General features: G+C 43.8%; 1 long non-coding RNA gene across 1 annotated transcript in view; it reads right to left on the bottom strand.

The window, feature by feature from the left end:
• LOC138510317 (uncharacterized) overlaps window positions 1-14233 on the bottom strand; it is a 259558-nt gene that overhangs the window by 172267 nt on the left and 73058 nt on the right. The window lies entirely within an intron of this gene.

The raw sequence follows: 14233 nt of genomic DNA, 5'->3' as shown, positions 1-14233 counted from the left end.
TTTGCATTGGCTCTCCTGCACCTTCCGTTGTGCGAGCAATATTGTCCTTTGAACACACATACACAGGGCGAGGGTCCGGTCTGGTTCGATCTGCTCTTCGGTCCTGCAACCTATAATCCAGTTGAACAACAAGGTCAATGAATTCTGAGCAGTCTTTTGGGGGGTTCACTACTTGTGAGAGAACATCCTTGAGCTGCCCCCGCAAACCCTGATGAAATAACGTGGTTCTCTTCTCCACTGGCCATTCTGCTTCAACTACAAGTCTATTGAAAGTGGCTATGTATGTTAATAGGTCTTGATTCCCTTGGCGTAGGGACAGAAGTTCGTTGTCTAATGCCTGCCCATGAGTACGACGGGCGAACAGCTTTTCCATCTCCTGCTGAAAGACCCTGAAGTCATGCAGCAAAGGATCGTCTTGGGCCACAAAGGGTACAGACCAGTCTGCAGCACTACCACTCAGGTAGGATAGCACAAAAGCAACTCGTGATTGGTCATTCGGAAAGGCCCCTGGTCTACAAAGGAAGTGCAGGCGCCACTGGTTCATGAACGTTGCAAACCTCTTGGGATCCCCCGTAAATCGTTCGGGCGAGGCCAAGGGAACTGCACCAGGAAGGGTTATCTGAAAGGGATTGGCTGATGATGCTGGCATCGAGGGCACGCTTCCCGGCAATGGTGCATGCCCTGCTTGTGACTGGAGAAGTTGCCGGCTTAAATCATCAGTGCGTTATTTGGCTATTATCAGCCCTCTCCTCAGGGTGTTGGTCTCCTGCCTGGCTGCATGTACTTCAGAACGTAGCTGCCCCAACATGTGGGCTAACTGGTCGGTTTCTGACGTTTCCATGACGCCCAAGTGGATTTTGATGTGAGTCTTTGTGTTCTGTAACGCTCACCTGGTATCCACGGGGACGTCACTCAGCCTGTTCTGACCTCTTACAACCTCAAACCCTTCCCTGGAGTCAACTTGACTGGAAACTGGGCCTGAAACACAGGATTGGTAGAGTTTAACTCCCTATTGTCTCTGTTTGCTCGAACCCCTTCTTCCCCGGGGTCCAACCCTTCCCCTTGATCCACAGCTCACCTTGTTTTCTTGGAAAGTGTGCTCTCCGTCCTGCTTTCAGCGCAGGGGTGCGTTGATTGATGCAGGCACGTTGCTGCCTTCACTGGCAAGAGTCCGACAGGTAAGTATAATGAGTCTTTTGAACAGTTCTCTAACTTCGTTCCTTTCCTTCCTTAGATGATGGCCGGCGTCCGGGGATGGCGACGTGCTGCTGAGATGAGTAGAGATGAAGGTGAGTGAAAGCGCGATGTGCGATGCGACCCTTTCGTATTTGTATTGAACTGAGTTCTTTTTCTGCGTCTTTTAGGTGCCGCGACGTTTTCAGCACGGATGCCGGTTATGAAGAAAAAATGCGGTGAGTATGTGCGGTATGCGGCGCCTCTAGATGTTTCCACGCTAACCTGGAGTGTCTTTTCCCTCTTGCAGATGGATGAGAAGTTCCGGAGACAGAGTTCCCCCAGGCGGCTGGGATTCAGGAAAGCGTTTGAAGCTCATACAGTCTTTAAAAATAAGCGAAGATTTGCTGAATGCTTACTAATGCCTTTATTTCTGTTCTTTTCCCTTTTCCTTAGGAAGCGGCGTGCCGGGATGGGAATGACACCGCCGAAGATGCCCGCAGAACAGAAGAAGTGATGAATGATGGGCAGAAGTGCCGCAAGGTAAGGCTGTTCCTTATAGTCTCTGGGTATCACAGGTGTCTCTGGGCTGAACCACACCCAAAAGACTAGACTGCACATGCAGTTCTTGGAACCGAAATATGTGGGGGCATCCATCTTGTCCCCATCAATGCACTACAAGTCCAATCCCCAATGTTATCCTATGGGAGTGAGCGAGTCTGGGGCCACAAGCGCCAAGTCTGACTCCAAGTGGGTCTTTGGAGGGATGGAGAGGCCCTTGAGGTAGCAAAAAGAAAGAGGTGATGGCTGGAAGGTTTAGAATTAATCTTAACCACTGGCAATGCTCTGGGCAACCCTCCAGACCACCGTTCTTCGCCTGCCAAGCCATTACAGAAGGGAAAGACCATATGCAAATCAGGCTTGGCCCCACCCCAAAAGGGGCAGTCCAGCCCGAACTGCTAGGCCACATCCCTTCTGCACGAGACCACGCAGGTCATTAGACCTCGCAAACAGGGCCTACAGACCAATCAGAGCAGGGGGGGGTGGTCCGGGAGGCGGGAGGGCGGGGAACCAGGAAGCAGGTGCTGGGAGGCAGCGAGGAGTGCGGAAAGGGGGTTCTCACAGGATTCTACTTACCGAGCAGCCACGATGGAAGAGTCTTAAACCAACTGATTAACACCACACATAGCAGAAAGTAGGCTACACTCTATATTGCTTTTATTGACTTTGTAGTGCGTTTGACCAGGTCAACCGGGAGATTTTGTGGGCAAAACTTAGAGCTTTAAATTGCCCAAACTGGATATTACAAATACTAATACTATTGCATAGTAATAACACAGGCAGCGTTAGATTGAACAATGAGGGGGAAACAACTGATCCTATACACAGAAACCTGGGCGTTAAGTAAGGCTGTGTAGCGGCCCCAATATTGTACAATTTGTACATTGCTAACCTTCTTCCCCATATGGCCATCAGATCTAACTGTCCCCCAAAGATAGGAGAGTCTCCTATCGTCGGAATGTCGTGGACGATTTGATATTATTTGACCGGACTGTTTCGGGGATTAAGAACATGATCAATGAGCTGGCCATCTATGCCTCCCAGTTGGGCCTTACAATTAACCTGGAAAAAACAATATAATTCTGATTGCTAATAAAAAAAGATTAGCAGGACCAGGATTGATACCTCTCATGGCACCACAGACTACTGCCTCTCCTTTCCTTATTTAGGAATTGAGTTTGATACTTGTATTAATTATGAGTCAATAATCAACCATAAAAAGAGGCGAGCCAAATTCTCACCTTGCAGGCAAGTAAGTTCCCCAGGGAACATGCAGGATTCAGCATTGCTGTGATATTAAGCTCTACCAGCAGTGCTTTGTCCCACTTGGCCCATATGGTTAAGAGTCATTGGCCATTCAAGACCTATCCTGGTTAAATAAACTTGAGGGTCACTATTGGCGAACAGTATTGGGTCTGGGTACCTTGTGCCCAGTGGAATTTCTCTGACTAGAATTAGGCTTAACATCACTAAGGGGCATGGCCTTGCGGGCCAGAGGGTGTTTCTATTTAAAATCTTGTGTTGACCCAGCCTGTAAACTGCTTGCATTGGTGGAACAGGGCTATAACTCTGAGAAGGTGCCTCGGGTGCTAATTTTAAAACACTGAACGAAACCCTCTTTACAGAGATTGATTGGTCCTTGGTAAATAAGAGGGACAGACCGTATGTGCATCTGAAAAAACCTTTCATGCATGAATTAAACAGTTGGGATTGGTGTGGAAATTATACACATATAAGTTAAAAGGGTTCAAGGCAGTATCACACGTTGACCAGCAATACCGGAAAACTCAGCCCTATCTTTTATTGTGCTGATGTAAGACAGTTCGTGCTAAAACTGTGCGTTAACCAATTACCAGTTATGGTAGTCTAGGGCCCCCGTTTAGTAGTAACCAGGGAAGGTAGAGACTGTTGGGTATGTGGTATAGTGGCTCAACTGAAATCGGCGAGACAAATTTTAACTCAATGTGCTAGACTAAGCCCTTTATAGATGTGAATGTTGGGTACATTTACCCATAATTATGAAGCAATTATTGCAGATTCCTTTTGGGACTATTGCCTGAATTCCAACTCCATCACTATGAAATTAGCACTATTCAGTGTTTGGCAGCATGTTAAATCCTTGCTACCTGACTAGCAGTATGGAACTTTTCTGCCCAGAACTCTTCCGTCCAGAGATCTTAAGGTCTCTAGTGTTTCATATAACAGGCCTTTTTGTATCCGGCAGCTAACAGGAGGTTTGGGCTATTGTCCTGTGCTGTATTGACTATCTAATCTGTTGATCTGCCCAACAACTTTGGAATTGACCTGAAGGTTGCTGATTATTTTGCTATTTTGCATTATGTGTTATAAGACCCATTATCCTTGATATAACCAAGCCTAAACAGGCCGTTAATTAGGAAATTAGAGTTCTAGCTGGATGGCTTTGTTTCCCCCTTTTGCGGTTATAGTAAATCACACAGGGCAACATGAAATTTGAAATTATGACAAAAAATATTGAATAGAATTGTATTGTATTGACCTTGTATTGCATTACTTCGCTTTACATAAGATTCATGATTCATGTTTTATGTTCTGAATATGTTGTATGTGTTTTATATGTTTTATTATGTGTAAAGTCCTAATTATGGACTAAATCACAATACAATTATTATTATTTTGAAGGTTTAGGTATATTGTTGGATAGTAATTGAAAAAAGGTAAGGTGCTCTGCCCAATGGTTTAACACAATTGCTGGTGCTTGCGTGCTCCCCAATCTCCACGGGGTTGGGGATTAACAGAATTGCTGCACCGGATTTATCGGACCACCGGGGCTGTAATGCCACAGTAAATCCGGCAAGTCTGGCGCCAGTAAATCGCTACGGGTCCAGCGGCAGCCTGCTGGTTTTACCGACACGGCTACCGCCGGACTCGTAATGAGCCCCAATATCTTTCTTTTATGATTTTGAATCAGTTTCCCCCTTGGTTTATTGCCATTGACTGAAGCTTGTGCACTTGGCTTTGCCGACTTCTCATGTTCCACGTCAGCCTCAACATATCATGGTCACTACTTTGTTGGGAAATGCTGTCTAAACTCGTTATGTGATTTAAATAGTTTCTTGATGTCCAAATGTAATCGATTGTTGAAGACTGTCTCCCGTTCCTCCAGGTCTTCTTTCCTGTCAAATCTCCCACGATTTGACCATTTAGCATGTAGAAATTTCAAGATTTCATCAGTTGTATCCATGTGCCAGTATTGGTCAGCATCAAGCCTAGATCTCCACATGGGTCGCCAAAAGGATGACTGTCCGTATCCAGGCAATTGATGTTTAGGATGCCACAGATAAGAACATGTGGTCTGTGTAGATCTCTTTACGCGTCATCAACAATGGTGGCCACTGCTCGTAGAAAGGTGTCCGTCAGTATTTTCACTGAATTCCAGTATAGGTTCAGTATGACATTATTCTTAAGACCATCATAAAATTAGTATTGTGCTTTACCAATGTTAAAAGCCCTGCATATGGTCTGCCTTGTGTCCCTTTTTTGGCCAGATTTGAAAGTATTTCATATCCTTCACAGACTGGAATACTGCGCATCCATGTTTCTTGTAAACAGATTATCAATGCTCCTTCAAATTGCACGGTGGACTGATTGAACGAGTGTTTAAATCTTCAGGTATTCCATGAAAAAAGATTACATCTTGAGGTTACTGAAGTAGTGTCTTGCTATTTGGATCTTGTTTTCGTTACAGCATAGGCTGGCCATGACCAGTCGCTGACGTCCTTTGGTGTTTCTGCTTGATTTCCAGCCAGTCTTCCTCCAGTGGGCACCTTCTTAGTGTTAGCAAATGTTACTTTAAGTTGGGCTTTCAGGTCGTCATGTGCATTGTTTGATGACTTCCTATTGCTGAGCAACCCCTTTGTGCCCTCTTGACCCACCAAGGGCTCTTTCCGATGATTTTCGCTGGCAGGCTTGTACATCCCATGCTCCTGCAGTTTGAAGCCAAATGGCACAATCGCTGGACTTGCCTCCAGTAGTTTTTTCTTTATTGTGTTTTTATGTGGAGGATCACCCAATCTGCTCTATACACGTCTACATATTCTTCTATTGAGGTGTCATCTGAACTCATTGTCTGTAGTGAGGGGACACTGTTTAGTAAATGCGTCACGTTCATTCGATTCAAGTTTACCTCATTTCTGTCAGATAGTAGATTTTCCAGCTCAATCTTCTCTATTCTCACTTTAGGATACGCCACTGATGTACCTGTGCAATTCAGTATAGAATGTGATTGGGCTCAGGGTTCCTTTGGGTTCAGCTCACAGGACTTCACCACAATGGATGTACTTAACTCTAGGGGCTTTCGATTCTCGTTGCATTTAGGGTTACTTCGTTTTTGTGAAACCGTTAAGAAGAGTGGCGAGAACACTCGTGTTGGGGTCTTCTCTTCTTTGTCACGTTCCAATCGAGAGGTACAGACAATTATCTCAACTTGTTTTTCATGCTGTCTTTGATGTGCAGCTTGGTTGTCGTGCAGCAAAGCATTTTCCAAAATGTTTTTATTTTCTTGATATAAAACGAGATGACTCGTCAAAATGTGCCTCCTCCCCGCCATCTGTCTTACTAGAAGAGCTTGATATTTCATGTTGCATCATCATTCTTCCTCAAGCTCCAATTTCCCCGGTGTCTTGACAATCTGAGGTAGGACTATGGTTTGTCTCTTGGTCTACACAGCCTCTCCTCACTGTGTTTACTGCTAATCGATGCAGTGGTGTAGTCAAGTTCCTTAAAAAGGCGAGTGGCCCATTTGCTTTGTGTTTTGCTCCATTTTTGATGTTCTTTGTTTTCTTTCCAGTGTGCTTCGTCTCAATGATTTTTTTTGGGCACTTCTTTATGTTTCATTCCCGATGTACTGCCTTCTACCGGCATCTGAGTATTTCTTTTGAAAACTGGAAATAAGTAAAACTTGTGAGGCACTTTCTTGCCGTTCATCTAGTGTAAAGGTTGTCTTACTAGTTGGTATTTCAGATCTTGTTTGCCCAGTCTCCCTCCGTGTTGACTCATTTATTATTTGTCTGTCGATTTGAAGATTATTTTGGGCTTTCCCCCGTTCAGACTGTAGGCACAATGGTTTTCTATATTTAACTGGTGCTCTATTCAGCACTGTTTCTTGGTTTCTTTGGGTAGTGGTCCTTGATTTTGGTTGTTGAGAGTCTTTGTTCAGCAATTCAAATTGCTGATAGTCCTGGTTGGAGTCAGATCGATCTGGCTGAGAACTTCCGGGGGATATGTTTCCTTTCCCACCGTTCTGCAGTTTCTTTTCTCTCTCATTTGCCCACTTTCTCATCCACTTGATTGCTTCAAGAAGTGCAGACATCATCGTCGATTTTTCCACTTGGTGTCCACTGGCCAAATCGCATAACTGTCTTTGCCATGCTGCAGGAGTCTCAGCCTCATGGTTGAGCCTTTCTTGTGCTTTTGTGGTAAAGGCTTACAAATAAAGTAGCTTTTAGTGCATCATTGCCAAAAGTCTGGCGTTGTCCTTGATGTTCTCATTCATGGCCTCATAGAGCTTAGTGAAAGGCGCTGTTGATATCGTAAACACAGCCATAACGTTGTTATTTATTTGAATTCCAGCTGTTATTGATAGTTGATTTCTGTCGGTTTGGTAGCCCATTTGCTTGTGTCTTCTGGATTTGTTAAACTGTATTCTCATAATATCAGCTTGTTATGACTATTGGCCTAAGCCTAATCGCGTGGCACGGAAAACTGTGTCTGAAATGTTTTTATTTCTGATCAACTTCGTCGCCATTTTAAGAATCATCTGCCATTTTGATTTTAACTCCTGTTTTGTGTTCTAAAATGGTGTTTTCAACTTGCAGCCGAGCTGAACAACCTTTGAGTTTTGTTCATGTTTAGGCTGACCGAGAGCAGACTGTTTGTTCTATGCAAAGAAACCTTGTGACTCGTATGTCATCTCACTGAAAAGAAGACGCGGCTATCGGACTGGGATCGGAGAGTGAGAAAAAGGGGGCCCCTTTGTATGAGATGCGACACCCTGACAGAACTGCACAATCCGATCCCTGAACGGTGAGCATGCTGTTCGAGAGGGCATCTTGATGAGGGTCCCCATATCGAGGCAGGCTCTTTGCCGAAATTGCCAACCACGAGGATCTTTTGTAATCCGATCGGACCTCGTTTGCATTTTGTAATCAGGTGAGTCATGCCCCGATTCCTAAGTATTCTGATATGTGGTTGCAGATTTGCGCTCGCGAGTTCAAACAACGCCAGGTAACACCAGTGATCTGACATGCCTGGGAAATTGTCTGCCTGTTTCAGGGGTTTATTCCACAGAGACAGACAATCTTTGGAATATAGCCGACCAGTGCCACCTGAGGGTTCGCCGGCGTGTACTATGTACTATAAGTACGGCCTTGGTAGTATAGTGTTCAACGATATTTGGCACAGACAAACTAGACATGCTTCTGAATTTCATTGGCCAGTTCATGGTAGTTTTGAAATTGCCCGTATAGAGTATTTGGAGTCTATATTGTTAAAGAAAAAGGCTAGGCAGCAGCATTTGATGTAAGTAGGAATTGGAGAAAAGAAGCTATGCAGCAACTTAAGAGTAAAGAGAAACACACACGTCGACATATGTCTAACTCTGAAAAGGCATTATTGTATGATCAACAGAAACAGTCGGAATCTTTTAGAAGCATGGATAGGGCTTTTCAACTTGGGGTACAGAAAATATATCCATCTCAGGACTTTCATGCCTCAGACAAGCTAATCGATAAGCTTTTAAATGAGCGTAGGACCTTTGCCACTGCACCACATCCTTATGTGACTCTTCTTGTTGTTTTACCTCTTCCCGCTGTTGCACCTCCTCCCATTGTTGTTCCTGTTCCTCCCGTTGTTCCTCCTCCTCCAGTTGTTCTTCCTCTTCCTGTTGTTGCTCCCCCTTCTGCATCTCCACCCTTACTGCCAGTCGCTGTTCCCCTAACTCCGTCTTTACCACCAGCGGTAGTGTCTCAACTACCTGTTGTACAAGATTTGTCTGAACTTTCTTTTCCAAGTGGTTCTGCTCCACTTGTAGCAATTGAAGGGACGAGTACGGATTCAAACGTAGTGACTCGTAGTACAGTTCCTAAAGCTAGAAAAAGAGAATTGTATGCATGGGTTAAGAAATGTATAAAAAAAGGTGACTAATCAGCTGTCTTTACTACAATTTCTGACCAAGAAAGTATTCCCAAACAGAATGTTTTGAGAGAGGGGATGGGAATGCACTTGGCTGATATTTGGAGTGATTTGACGGACATAGATGTCCCACAAGGGTTGAGGGATTTGAATGACTTAGCTCACTCAAGGGACACTTCAGAGAAAGTACATGAGCAAGTTGAGAGGGTTTTTGAGTTTAAGAGGGAGTTAGATCGGTTACAGAATGATAATATGGATGGTGATAGATTGGATGCTTCGTATGTGCAGAAACGTTTTCTTCCTTCTTGTAAACCAATGAGTGAAGAGGTGAGTGTTTGCACAAGAGACGCGCTTAGATGGATTTCGGATATTTCCATTTCTCCCATGGAAGTATATGACACATTTAGTTAGTATGCTCCGGCTATGCAAAGGAAAGTGTTACAGGTAATGGTAGAGTACCAGCAGGATGAGTTTATGAAGAAAAAGGGTTGTTGTCCCGCAGATTTGATGGTCATTTATAAGAGAGTGTTTTCGCCCGATACTGCTTTAACTGCTTTGTCACTAGATTTAGCCCTGTTGCTCAATGAACGTTCAGAATTGCCTACTTCTCAATTGCCAATGGGGGAGGTTCCTCCGACATTTGTTCCTAAAATAGAGATTCCAGCTTATGCTGCAACAGGCGCAGCTGCCGCTACTATTGAAGCTCATTATGTTTCACAGTTTGTCCATGTTCCATTTTCTAGACAGGAAGTGAATACCATTAGACAGATGATTCCAGATATTAGGAAAAATCCAACAGGGTTTTATAAAGAAATTGAATCTGTCTTGCATTCGTCGGTTTGCACATTGGGTGATATAGACATGTTGTTCCCTGTGATCCTACCTGCTGATTTATGGAAACAGATTATAACCATAGATGATCTGGCAGGGCTGGGTGGCACATGGGTTAACTTGGTACGGATAGATGGAAAAAGGAAAGCTGGGGGAAAACCGCCACAGGTGATATTGACATTGCCAGACAGAATAGTAACGAAGTTGAAGACTTTTGTTCCGGAGAGAAGAACAGTTTGGGACAAGCTTACAACTTGCATCCAGGGGAAATCTGAGGGTGCTACTGAATTTTTTAATCGTCAAACACATGTTTTGGATTTTAGCGGTCAGGACCTAAGTACTGAATCAGGAAAAAGGCTGTTTGTAGACAAATTTGTGCATGGATTGTTGCCTGATATCCAATCACAAATTATGACTTCTGAAAGCGCCTGGTAAGCTAAATCACAGTCTGAAGTATTGCATATGGCTCAGTATTGTGAAAATAGAGTCTATAATGAAAAAGAGAGGATAGAAAAGAAGAAGGGAGACTTGAAGACAAAAGTATTGTTGCAGCAAATTGTAAGAGGAACCAGAGGTGGGAATACACAGTTTAGAGGTCAGTTTGCCCCACAGAGTAATGCGCAAATGGGTCCTGTACACATGAACCAATGTGCTTATTCCAGACAAGAACGTCATTGGCGAGCACAATGCCCGATCCTTGAGCAGTGATCGAATAACACATATGGCACCATGGGTAGACGATCCAGAGGCCGTCCTGGGATAGGGGGTCTTGGTAGAAATCACTTCGCCCATAATCAACAGTCATTTGTACAGGATAATCAACAGCATAGTATGAATAATGGGAACATTTTTTATTAATCCTTCTACTGTCTATTTTTATGAGGATCTTACATTTGATGATGTACTGTTCCATTAGGACAGCCCAAAGCAGAGTCTGGAACCAGTACATATTCCCGTCGATCAGAAAGGCCCTACGTTGAAATGAAGGTGGGGAATAGGAAGCATCTATTTTTGGTTGATACAGGAGCACAGAAGTGTTCTGTTGATCATTCACGGGTTCCAGATATTCCATTGTCAGGGCAGAACAACATTTCTGTAGGGTTCTCTGGTACGCCAGTGGTTAGTCCGGTCTCTCAGCCATTACCGATTTCACTGGGGCCATTCACTGATTCATGTCCAATTCTTTTGACAACGAATTGTGGCGAAAATTTGTTGGGGTTGAATCTGTTGAAAGAATTGAATGCAGTAATTTATTGTTCTCCCTATGGAGTGTATTTGACCATTTCACCCCAACGAACTTCTGTTTTGCAATTCTTGACTAGGCCTTTGCCAACTGAATTGGATAAAGTTCTGGCATGTTTATGGGCGGTTGATGATAATGACGTTGGTATTTTACAAATTTAGCCTGTTAAAATTGTGTTGAAACTAGGTGTTAAACTACCACGTATTCTACAGTATAAGATTTCAGTTGACTGTGAGCAAGCTTTAAAGAGTATAGTTTTTGATTTTGTACATAGAGGAGTGATTGAGGAAATTGCAGGAAGTTTGTGCAGTGCAATAGTTCGATTCTACCGTTGTATAAGAAAGGGGATAATGCAATTCCTTTCCGTCTTATTATTGATTTACGTGCTATCAATAAGATTGTCGCTCCACAATTTCCAATTGTGCCTGATGTAACCACTATATTAACAATGATTCCAGCTTCAGCTACTCATTTTAGTGTTGTAGATCTAAATAATGCTTTCTTTGATATCCCTGTAAATGTTGACAGTAGATATTTGTTCGTGTTCACCCTAGGGGGGCACTCATTTACATTCACTCGTGTGCCGCAAGGGTACACTGAGAGTCCAAGCATCTACAGTAGAGCTTTGAAGGAACAGCTTGATACACTGGAGTTGCCTTCCACTTGTACGTTGTTGCAGTATGTTGATGATCTTCTTTTAGCTGCAAATTTAGAAGTTGCTTGCAAGGAGGGCACTGTGTTGCTGCTTATTCATCTAGCAGAGCATGGGCATAAGGCTTCATTGAAAAAGTTTCAACATTGTCAACAGGAGGTCACCTATTTAGGCTATCTCCTGTCAAAGGAGTGGAGAAGACTGACACCTGAATGGATAAAAAGCATCTCTAGCATGTCTGTCCCAAATATTCATAAAGAGGTCAGAGCCTTGATGGCCTGGCTTCGTACTGTAGACAGTGGATCCCTAACTTTTCATTAATGATAAAACCAATGTTGGCATTGACAAAGAAGGGCATTTCTTTGCCTTTACCGTGGAAGTTGGATTGCCAGAAAGCTTTTGATCTGCTCAAGGCTGCATTGTGTTCAGCACCTGTTTTGGGCACACCAAATTATGACAAGGCCTTAATTTTGTATGTGCATGAAAGTGATGGATGCGCTTTGGCTGTGTTGACGCAGGAACATGTAGGGAAGAATAGGCCGTGCGGTTATTTTTCCTCCATGCTTGACTCTGTTGCATGCACTTTTGTTTGTTTGAGAGCTGTTGCTGCTGCCGCTGCGTCTGTAAAACAAAGGGAGGGTATGGTTCTGGGTCACTCCTTAAAAGTGATGGTACCTGACTCTGTAGACGTTCTATTAAATAGAACGCAAGCGCAACATCTCACATCAGCACGATTAACAAGATATGAGCTGATTCTATTTGCACCGCATATCCAAATTAAGAGATGTTGCGCATTAAATCCGGCCAAACTATTGCCTCTTCTGCAAGAAATTGCTTGCAGTGAAAAGATGTCACATGACTGCCTCTATACCACAGAACAAGAGACTAAAGGCAGAATTGACTTAAATGACACACCGTTAAAAGATCCACAAGGGGAGCTGTTTTACGATGGCTCCTGCTTCAAACTTCCGGATGGCACATCCACTGCTGCTTATGCCATCACTACATTAAGCACTATTGTTGAAACCAAAAGAATTCTGCATAACTCTGCGCAGGCCGCAGAGATTATTGCATTGACTCAAGCTTGTGAACTTTCCGAAGGGCTGAGTGTGAATATATTTACAGACAGTCAGTATGCCTTTGGGGTGGTTCACAACTTCGGTAGATCATGGGCAGAGAGAGGTTTCTTGACCTCACATGGAACTAAGATACAACATGACACTTTGCTAGTCAGGCTACTCTCAGCACTTGCGCTTCCTACTCTACTAGCAATAATGAAGTGCGCAGCACACCAGAAAGTAACATGTGATGTGGGGAGAGGAAACACTTTTGCTTACCGGATAGCCAAACAAACTGCCACCGATTTGTATTCTGAAATCTATATAACAAAAGAAGTCACCAACACTTGTATAATAGATGAAGGAATTGATTGTATAAAAGACATTTAGGCTGATGCAACTTCAGAAGAGCTTAAGCAATGGGCTGAGGGCTTAGCAAGTTTGGACGATGAAGGTTGTTCGGTAGATACTACAAAACAAAGATGGATGCTACCCAATGCTTTTGTCACCGCTATGGTTATGATGGCACATGGTCCAACTCATATATGTGCAAAAAAGATTTGTAGAGTGTTAGAACCGATCTGGGTAAATGTAAATATCCTGAAAACTGCTGAGCATCTAGTCCAAAATTGCATGTTATGCTTACAGCATAATGTGGGGAAGGGTACATCGACACCGAGAGGGTAGTTTTGGTCCCCCCTCTGTGCCTTTTGAGGTTATACATTTTGATTTCATTGAAATGGAGCGTTGTCAGAATTACAAATATGTTCTGGTAGTCATTTGTGCTTTTAGCAAATGGGTCGAAGCTTTCCCTTTAAAAGATGCCACAGCAATGACGACGGCGAAGACCATGCTGAAGGAATATTTTCCTAGGTTTGGTTTGCTGAGGGTCATTTGGTCAGACAATGGTCCACATTTTATCGCTGCTGTTATCCTGCAATTATGCGCGGGATTGCAGATAGATAAACAGTTCCATTCGGCCAGACACGTTCAGAGTGCCGGACTTGTAGAATGTCGCAATGGTATACTGAAGAACAAAATGGCGAAAATTTGCGCCAGTAGCAATTTGAAATGGCCAGATGCCTTATCAATAGCTCTATTGTCCATGCGGACGACCCCACAAACAAAAACTGGGCTCTCTCCCTATGAGATAATCATGGGGAGACCAGACAATATTTGGAATGTACCTAAACCTAAGCAGCTGAAAGATGTAGAGCATTTGTTCCTTTCTGAGTACTGTGACCAGTTAACTCAAAACTTGTATTTGATTTATCAACAGGGGCGAGAAGCCCTCCCAGTAAAATACGAGGGGCCAGGTCATCGACTCCGACCCGGTGACTGGGTGCTTATCAAGGCATTTGAAAGAGCAGCCTGTCTCGCACCTCGCTGGAGAGGATTGCTTTAAGTCCTATTGGCCACACAGACTGCTGTACGAGTAGACGGAAAACGACACTGGATCCACGCAACGCACATCAAGAAGATACCTTTTCCTCTGCCTCACGATGAAGGGGAAGAGAAGGAGATTGTTCACTCTGATACGCATCG

Source organism: Ambystoma mexicanum, chromosome 6p (genome assembly GCF_040938575.1).
Source record: "Ambystoma mexicanum isolate Mex_15411 chromosome 6p, UKY_AmexF1_1, whole genome shotgun sequence".
Classification (NCBI taxonomy): Eukaryota; Metazoa; Chordata; class Amphibia; order Caudata; family Ambystomatidae; genus Ambystoma; species Ambystoma mexicanum.
Note: the sequence above shows the minus strand (reverse complement) of the source record. Positions and strands in the feature narration are given on the sequence as shown.